The sequence below is a fragment of the Eutrigla gurnardus genome (genome assembly GCF_963514095.1).
Source record: "Eutrigla gurnardus genome assembly, chromosome: 8".
NCBI classification, from domain to species: domain Eukaryota; kingdom Metazoa; phylum Chordata; class Actinopteri; order Perciformes; family Triglidae; genus Eutrigla; species Eutrigla gurnardus.
In genome coordinates this window covers 21,712,766-21,722,039 of record NC_139922.1, presented here as the reverse complement: position 1 = coordinate 21,722,039, position 9,274 = coordinate 21,712,766, and positions in this window count along the sequence as shown.

The window sequence follows — 9,274 nt, the reverse complement described above, 5'->3', positions numbered from 1 at the left end:
TAAGAGCTAATGCAACAGAATGACAAACCACATAACTCACAAACTGACTCCCGTGCAGCCAATCAGTTTTAATGTATTGTAATGTATTCATAAGGTCCTTCAGTGGCGATGGATTGGCTGAGCTTCACAAACTGGGAAGCTAATAAACAATTTGTTAAATCTTCATCTTCCTTTACGGTTGCAGCTCTGGATGCCACATGAACAGCTTTAAATATGTCACACATATTTTTTACCCTCAAATCAAGAAGAAAGCAAATTAAATATCCAGTATGGTAATGGTGTATGGTACGCAAGAATGATTCTTAGGCTTTGGCACCAAAAAAAAAGCACGAACCTCAAAACAAGGCCAATGTGATCAATTCATAATCTGACTTATGAAAAGAAACAGCATGAAAGCTGAAAAAAATGACCTTGTTTTGCGGTTCGATGAAACTGCTTATATAAAACAACCAAATAAGCAAAATATACACAAAGGACCCCGAAATTAACCTCATAATCGCAGAGTGAAGAGCATGATTGCAAGCGCGGGCTGCATTATACAATACCATGTTTCAAAAAGCAGCTCTCTCAGCTGTCTAAATAGGATGATTGCTGCTGGTCTGAAGGGTCCTTCAGTGAAAGGAGCTTTGTCTGAAAGAGACGGAGAGAAAGAGGCAGCACATGTGGGAGGTGCCAAATAAAACATTGCTGATTAACTTGTTTAGTACTGTGCAGTGATTCTGATTGTTGTAGTCTATACAGCTACAATTCGTGGGCTCTTCGTGTCTACGGATGGTAGATTTACTGGTAGCTACTTTTGATAAAGGAAAATGAAAGATGTCTGGAGTCTGGATAGCCTTTTTTTCTTTCTTGCCTCCTCTTTGAACAGCGTTCACAGCCAGGTGAAGGACAGAGTCAAAGGAGGGCATCCTTTGTAGCAAGATGCTGATCCTTATTATCCTCTAACAGCGTGATGATTTAATTATCCCCCCCCCATGCAATTGCTGAGTGCAAAACAAATAGCAACCGTTTATCAGGACATATTAATTGCAGCGGAAGTTGTTTGGGCTATTAAAGCATTCGCACATTAAAAGCATTCGTAACTTATAAATTCAATGGTTATGAAATTATAATAATATATAATTTAAAGGCTTAAGGACATTAACTTTACATCCACTTCTTCCCGTCAGGTTATGCATTATGAAAACAAGAGACCACTCGTGTCCTTTGTGTCTGATCCAGAGCTTCTTGCTGTGGATTAGCATGCTCATTACAGCCCACGTCTATTCTGTTTCAAGCCATCATCTGTTTCTCATCAACCTTCATGTGAACCCGAGCGTCAAAAAAACGTGTAAACTGGTTCATGACACTGAATTTCATTTGATGAGCCAATTATTTATTTATATATTTTTTGTTGAAAATGACAATCATGCAGGGGAATCATTCTTTGTGCGTTAAATCATCCCTGCTTTTTAAGTTTTCCAGTCATGAATGCAAAAAAACAACAAAGTTGGTCGGTATAAACTTCTGTTTAACATGAAAGTCCTCATAAAAATAAAAAAAAACCTGGTGTAAAATGCAGTCAAGGAACCAAAAGGAGAGCCTCCATCTATACATCTACAGTATACTGTATATGTTGTTTTCTGTTGCTGAGTTATGGCAATAGTACACAATGGATGATAGGACCATAGACTTATCAATAATGCATAAGATAGTGAGAGAAATGACAGGCACTCTGCTGGTAGGCTCTCTCCAGAAGCAAGCCATAAATTTGCGGGGCAATAATAATGACTCTTCTCAGGGAAATAAAGGCCACCCTCTGCTCCCCATAGTCATAAACCTGACTCACTCTTCCATTGGTTGGAAGAAAAATGCCTCCTCTCCCACCACACAGGAGTCATACACAGGAGGTACTTCAACCAGCCAACTTGATATGCAATCATCTCTCTTTACAGAGCAAAGAATACAATTTCAGATTTTTATATTAGCTATTTTCCTATTATTCCCGTGGAGGTGGGGAGAAATAGTGAGCACGGTAATGGTGAAAGGAAGTTCACTTGAACACAGCTTGGGAAAATATTCAAAAAGGCCTCCCAGTAATTATTTTACTTCAGCTTATTCTAATGCTGTTTTTAAATTATTATGATTATTTCAAATATAGGTAATTTGTTGTTATTATTGGATGAGAAAGCATTCTAAAAATTCAGGAAGTCTTCGGTAAAGTCATATTATAGAAATTTCCTTCGGCTCTTTTGCAACAATATTTAAATGGCCACTAGCTTCTGTAACGTAACTCAATCATTCTTTCTGAGGTTTAAACATTTGCTATTAGAGAGAGAAAACTTTGGCCACCCGGTGCTCTCAGTCCTGCAGACAGTCTGAACAAGCAGTGGCCCCATGGACTCACCACTTCTGTCACTTTATGATGAGGGCTTATGGGAAATTGTGTTTGTTAAATGCTGGTTAAAACCAGAGCTAGCAACCAGGCGCAACACGTCTTTGAATTTGCGGCTGCATCCAGCTCGGTTGTGAAGCTAAAGGACGTCCTTCTCATCCGTAGCGGAGTTGCCTTATACAATCTATTATGCATTTTGATCACTCAAGCATCACATAACAAGAAATAACATCAGCACGTAGAGAAGAAGCTGATATCTGCCAGCGAAAACCCGCCAGCTGTTCAAGGCATATTCAGCCAGCAGCAGTCCAGAACAAGTACTCTACTGGGATGGAGAGTCAGGCTGGGTCTCCATAGTCGACCCAAGTGAGCCTCTTTCAGAGTGCACACAGCAGGTATCAAACCGTTTGGTGTCCATTTGTTGTGCTGAGTGCTTTCTGCAAAATGTTGCATGAGACACTGACCTTGTCAGGAGGGTTAGACTGAGATTTCTGCCGAATCCCTTCATGACCTGCAGAGAAGATCGGCAGAGATTTGTTATGTCTCTGGCTGATTTCATCCTAAATTATGGATCTTTAACTCGCTGTAAAAGCCACCTGATACCACACAAAAAAAAAAAACACTTTACAATCTCCTGTCCTTGTGTGAATGTCATTTTTGGAAGAGTGAAGTGGGAAGGGAGGGGGGGCTGTTCTGTATCGTACACATTTGCTGACTAGTTTTTGGGATCTGGTAGCAGAAAAAGGAAAGAAGATGTATTTAATACAATCTAGCATCAACCATAGCATCGTGTGTCTGACGTATAACATACGGTTGTCACAGGAACATGACCAAATTATTATGTCCATGCCATTCAGGTGCTAATGTAAACATCTGGAGGGCAAACGTGGTTTTTCGTCTCAGGAGATGAATGCATGGGCTTCGGAGGAGGACCGGCAGCTTCAATTACATGTACATCCACAATTTCGGGGTTGTCATGTGACATGTGATTAGGGCCAACATGACTTCAATGCGCCATGTCAACCGTGTGAGGAGGGCACTAAAGGCAGGGGAAATGATTGATTGTATGATTTTAAAGAGAAACAGATTTCCTCCGTTTTCAAAAATCCCTTAGATAATATATATATATAAATATATAAATAGCTATAATATCCCTGTTTAATGTTTTGATATCTGATCCCACAATCTTAAAGATACGCTTGGCATACACATTTAATCTCACATTTTTAAACGGTCCCAGGCCCGGGCACACAAACCAGATATCCGCTGACGGGCCGATGACATTTTTTAAAAAGGCAGGAATAAAAAGCCACCTATCGTATCAGCGTTTTTTCCCGTCACCTATATGCCATGAGAGACAGCCGTGTTCTACAGTAGCAAATCTCAGGAGGACGGAGGCGGTTAGTGGAATGGAACGGTGGAGCCCGGAGCCAGAAGGCAACAGCATCTGCTCTCTCTGGAGACTGTCATCAGCAGTTTGGGCTAGAAGAATGGCTACTTATGTTGAATGCAAGCTCTATTTATTTATTTTTTTTCCTGACACTGCAATACTGTAGCCCTCTTAGTTAATTTGAAATTTTCATAATGTGCATGCAATGACATTTGGCTTAATGGTAGGATCAAATTGTGTAGCTCTCAGTAAATGTCAGTCGGACTCAGGAAATAATGGAGGAGAAAAGGCGTTTTGAATTGAGCTTTAAAAAAAATATATAACAGAACTAGGCATGCATTACGTTGGCAAAGTGTTTTATTCTGCTTTTTTTTTGCATCTGAGTTTTCTCATATCACACCTGGGTCGTGGAAAGGTTTGTGTCTGGGAAATTAATGAGTTGTTTGGCCTGAGAGGAATATGCCTCACTCTTATCCTCGACAAAGATGTAATGGAAAAGATTAATATCCTTAAAAGAATCTATTAAATGTTAAGATCAACTGATGCAAAAGGTGAGACACTCCATTTCCATTAAACACGAGGGGATCAGCGAATTGGAAAAAAAAAAATCAAATCAAGACTTCAGTTATTCTAATAACAGTTTGGGCCGATTCTACCCGCTAAGACATTAATACTCCATTGAATACGATTCAAAGGCCAGATTCTCACACCGCCTTTCTATAAAGATAATCTTATTTCTTACTCGGCTGAACTTGTGAGTTGGCTCATGCAGATAGAGTAGACACCAGCAGTTTCCCATTGACCTTTCCAGAAAGGAGCAGAGAATGCTTCAGAAAACAAAAACACTCAATGAAAATGCAAATCAACGCACTTGAAAGGGATCCCTCACTGTTTCACTGTAAGTCGTTTCCTGGCAGTGATTTATTGATCTCGGAGAGCAGATATTTGAGTTGTTAAACCAACACCACGACGGTATCTCCTTCTTTTTGTTGAATTTTTGCAACTGCTTTCAGACCACTTGTCACAGCTACGCAGCCAAACAGACTGTGTGAACGGCTGGTGCATGTGCGGTTTTGTGTGAAATTATTGCAGGAATGCCTGTGGAAATATATGACTTTTATCTAGAACTCCCCCTCGCTTCCCTTATTGTTCAAAAGGCATTGTGTGGTGATGCGTGTCATGATACGTTCTACTATGTCTAATAGAAATTGGCCTCCTGGGAATCGTGTTATTGTAATCAACAGTAATATCATCTTAAAATGTCACGTTTTTTGGGGGGCAGCTAAACCTTTAATGATTCCTGTTATGATACGCGTAGGCGCAGCTGAGGGGGAAGCGAAATAGAAAACGGCTTCATGGTTTTTTTTTTTGCCCGAGACATCTCCAGCTCTCCCACCCTGAGCAAAACACAACGATTTATTGACATTTTTACTCTGCTTAGCCACCCTCGGCATAAAATAGCAACCAACACCTTACCTTGTGGGCATGCCATTTGGAAAGGAAATTTGACATGGAATCAGACAGGCGTTAAGAGTAGACCCGTATTGCTGCCATTATTTGTAAAACAACATGACTTTATGTCGTCTTTCAGGCAGATGCCAGAAGAAGCATGACGCTGGATACGGATACGTCTCTGAGAATCTCATCACTATAGGTGGGTAACGTTCAGGCCAAAAAGCCCATGGTGGCTTATGGTCTGTCTGCTTTCTGCCCGTATCTGTACCGACCGCTTTAGATTTAGGAGACATCTCTTGTGAATATTTTTACAAAAAAAGAAAATCGTCCCTTGCTTTTCAGCCGTCAGAACCTTTCAGGGAGGAGTCCGTTGAATCAGTAGCGCATGAACCTTCTTCAGACAGAAACTGGTGGTCCGCAGGTCAAGAAAAAAGTCTGTTTCAACTGTTTGATGCACGGCAATTTATTTTTCTCTTTGCATGTTGTTAGGAGCTAAGTCAATGTGACTTATTTAGACTTCCATCAGTGAAAAACCAATCTAAATTGTAAAAAAAAAAGTTGATTTTCAATTTAAATCTACATTTAAATGTAAATTAAAGGGATGGCAGATTACTGTGTGCTGCTCCTGAATAGACTTTAAAGCATTTATCTGAAATATCTCAGCTTCAACAAACATCAAAGAAAACAAGCAAATGAAGAGTTATGAATATTCATTATATTAAATACATGTTCATTTTGCCACTGAAGTATTGTAATATTTTCCAAAATTCCATCTCAAGGTCAAAGCCAACAATGAATACATCCTACTTACATGCTGGCTGGGTTTCAGAAGCCTGATAGAGGTGATTCCTCTGTGTCACTGAGCTGCATTGTTGTCCACAATGTTTAAATTAGCTCCACTTTTTGCATCCATGAAAATGGGCACCATAGTTTCAGTCGATCCCTCCCACTCACATGAAAAAGCTCACAAAAGCAGCTCACCATGTGGTTGGTTAAATGTAATAAAATTAATTAGCATGATGAAACTGATATGGATGGATTAAATCAGCTTTGCCCACAACTATCTTTGAGCTTTAGCTGTATGTTTGCTGCTTGTGTAGCTTATTGCAAGACAACCTTTACAATCGCAGAGGAACTCAAGTAAAGTATACGTGGATATTTGTTGAGAGTTACTAGGGGAGGCAGCTGCAGCCAAAATCCAATCAATACCACTCTGCCAAGTGTCTCACTGTGGGTAAGCAGAATATTTATTTTGGTCATTACAGCTGACAGTGACATATAACATATTGACAGCACAGTTAAAGCTAAAGTTGGTAACTTTAACTAACTTTTATAAAAAAACAAAATGTTTTGTTGTATTTGTGCAAACCATCACTGTATCGTTTTTATTGTTTGCACCAGTTTTTCTCCTTCGCTGCTTCAAATAGTCCAACAAATACACTACTTACTCCTGTTAAAAGCTAATGCCTGCTTAATTACTGAACTCAATTACTGAACCTCTTTTTTAAAAGATGCAGGTCTTCTGTGAGAACCAGTGGGCTTTACAGACAGTGTAAGTTTCCCACAAACTGGGAGATCACTAATTTAAGACGAAAATGACATCCACTGTTTATGACTGAATATAAACTTCGGTAATTTGCAGACATTTTGGGCGACAATATTCACAATATCCAAAAAACGAATGTAATACAAAAAAAGCCTTATTTTTTTTTAGCAGCAAAGCACCTCGACTACGCTTCACTGGGCTCTGACCCTTTTCCAGGTATCGATAGAGTGATTAGTTCACAATTTTATCGGACACCCTAACTACGCTCACCTACTTAAAGAGCTTCGGTTATCCATTCCATGAAGGTTAACGGTTGGTGAACACTAGGGATGAGCGCATTGATGGTGAAATGATTGATTCTACCGATTCTAGCTCTTGTTTTGAGTGTGAGTCTGATTATAGTGGTCTCCCACTTTTAGGTAGAAAAAGTATTGATGTCAGTATCAATATCAATTGATTCTTGAGTTGTTGTAATACCTCCAGCCTCTATTCTACAGTATTTGACTTTGACTCTATAAACACTTCTTTCCAAGTATTCTGTAGGCCTAAGTATAATAATGGCCCGTGTGTTACAGAGGAGAAGAAATAATATTAACTTAAAAAATGGAGTGTGGGACTTTAAAATGTACACTGTTGCCCATAAAGTTGTAATATTGTGTTTTTCAGACACAACCCTCTGTTTATTAAATGCATCATAATCCCTTTTGACCAGGTACAATGATTTATATTATGTGTCACAATAACCCAGATGAAAATGTATTCATGCATAACATTTGTTTGGTGCTATAAAAGACAAGACATTATGAGCGTCTGTTACATTCAAGCCCTTGCGTTGCAGTGTACGCCCCCTATGGGACACGTTGTGAACGCAAACACTTGGCCTACCAGACATGAATGGCTGTTCCTAAAGTGAAAGTGAAAGCTAACCTTGTAAACACAATCAAACCGTTTCACACAAGAAAGGAACATAGGCCTCCTGGTTGAAAGTCCCGTGTTTGCTTGGCTCTTCCACACAGCATGGGTTTTTCTTTTCGTTGCTGTTTTTACCACATCATCACGCCCCCGGAGCATTTTCTCTGAGCGTCTCATAAAGTCGCGGGTGGGTTAACATTGTTCTTACTTGAAAGCCCGCTGTGTCTCGTATAGACGCTATAAGAATGCCTTCTGCGTCTGAATCGAACGCCACGGGGCTCGACAAAGCATCGTTATTTGAAGAGTTGAGAGCGAGGACGTGCTAGCCTTGCTCCTCCGCTGCTGCTATATGGTAATTACTCTCACTGCCAGAGGGGGGAGACAAAAGTTCCCCACTCCAGTTTAAATAGCTCTGCGTCTCGGATACATGACCTCCGATGTGCTCCAAGAATTCTATACATTTCTGAACAAACTCCCTGTGAAGCAGATGGCTCAAATGAAATTCAGTCCTGTGTCAAAGCACAGTGCCTGCATGGGCAAATCTCTATGAACAATTAATGACTGCCCCCATCTTCAGAAACTATTGTTCTGCGCAGAACAACTCAGCAATTTATGCTATTTGGCTTCCTCCTATACTGTATGTCCCCAAATCCCCTCTGCAACAGAGTTGACTCTGCCAAAGCCTCAGACATTAATGTAGTGCGCCTACATCTCAAGCAGTTTCTCGCTGCTCCTCTCACTCGGAGTATTCTTCACTCCTTCCTGAACTGGGAATGCACCCTGTCTTCCTGAGCAAGCATCAAAATAAAAATGTGAAGTCTTAATGCTGTAGAGATGGCGGTGGGAGCTGCGGGCCCTGGGCATCTTCTGCATGCCAGTGATAAATATATGTATATATTTATATAAAATATCCAGACACAATGCATAAGTAGAGCTCGTCATGTTGTGAAGAAGGAACGGATGGAGTTGTTTCCCCACACATACAGATTGCCGCTGAATTACTCCAAATAACAGCACTCAACTCCCAGTCTCTACGATCTGCATTACATGTCCATACATCCTACACTGAAGAACCCCCACCCCTCATTTTCTTTGCTTCAGCTCGTTGAAACACGTTCTTCGTTGAAACACGTTCTTACCCAATCTCCTCCTTTGTACTTTTCCTCTAACAACACAAAGGTAAGCTAAGGACCATGTGTTTATTCCGTTGGCCTCCTCAAGTGCTGGTGTCTGTTTTTCTCGTTCCTCAACTTTCACTCACTTAAAAAAGAAAAAAAAAAAAGATTAAGCATCTTCTTAGTAATGTATAAGTAAAAACTGACAAAAAATGAAAGGAATAAAAGGAAATATTCCCTCGGGAGAAAAATAAATCCATTCTAAATGTAAATAATTGTTAATCAGGCGGTCACAGTGGTGTGAACGGTGCCAGCCCCCCCCACACCATTTGCATTTGTCAGAAGCATATGATAAGGTGGAGTCCCAGCATGCCATCTAATCCAGAGGCAGTCTGCTTTAAAGACATGTGATACACTCCTTACACACACACACACACACACACCAGGCTGCACGGGAACATTTGTTTCTCGGTGCCTCGCGC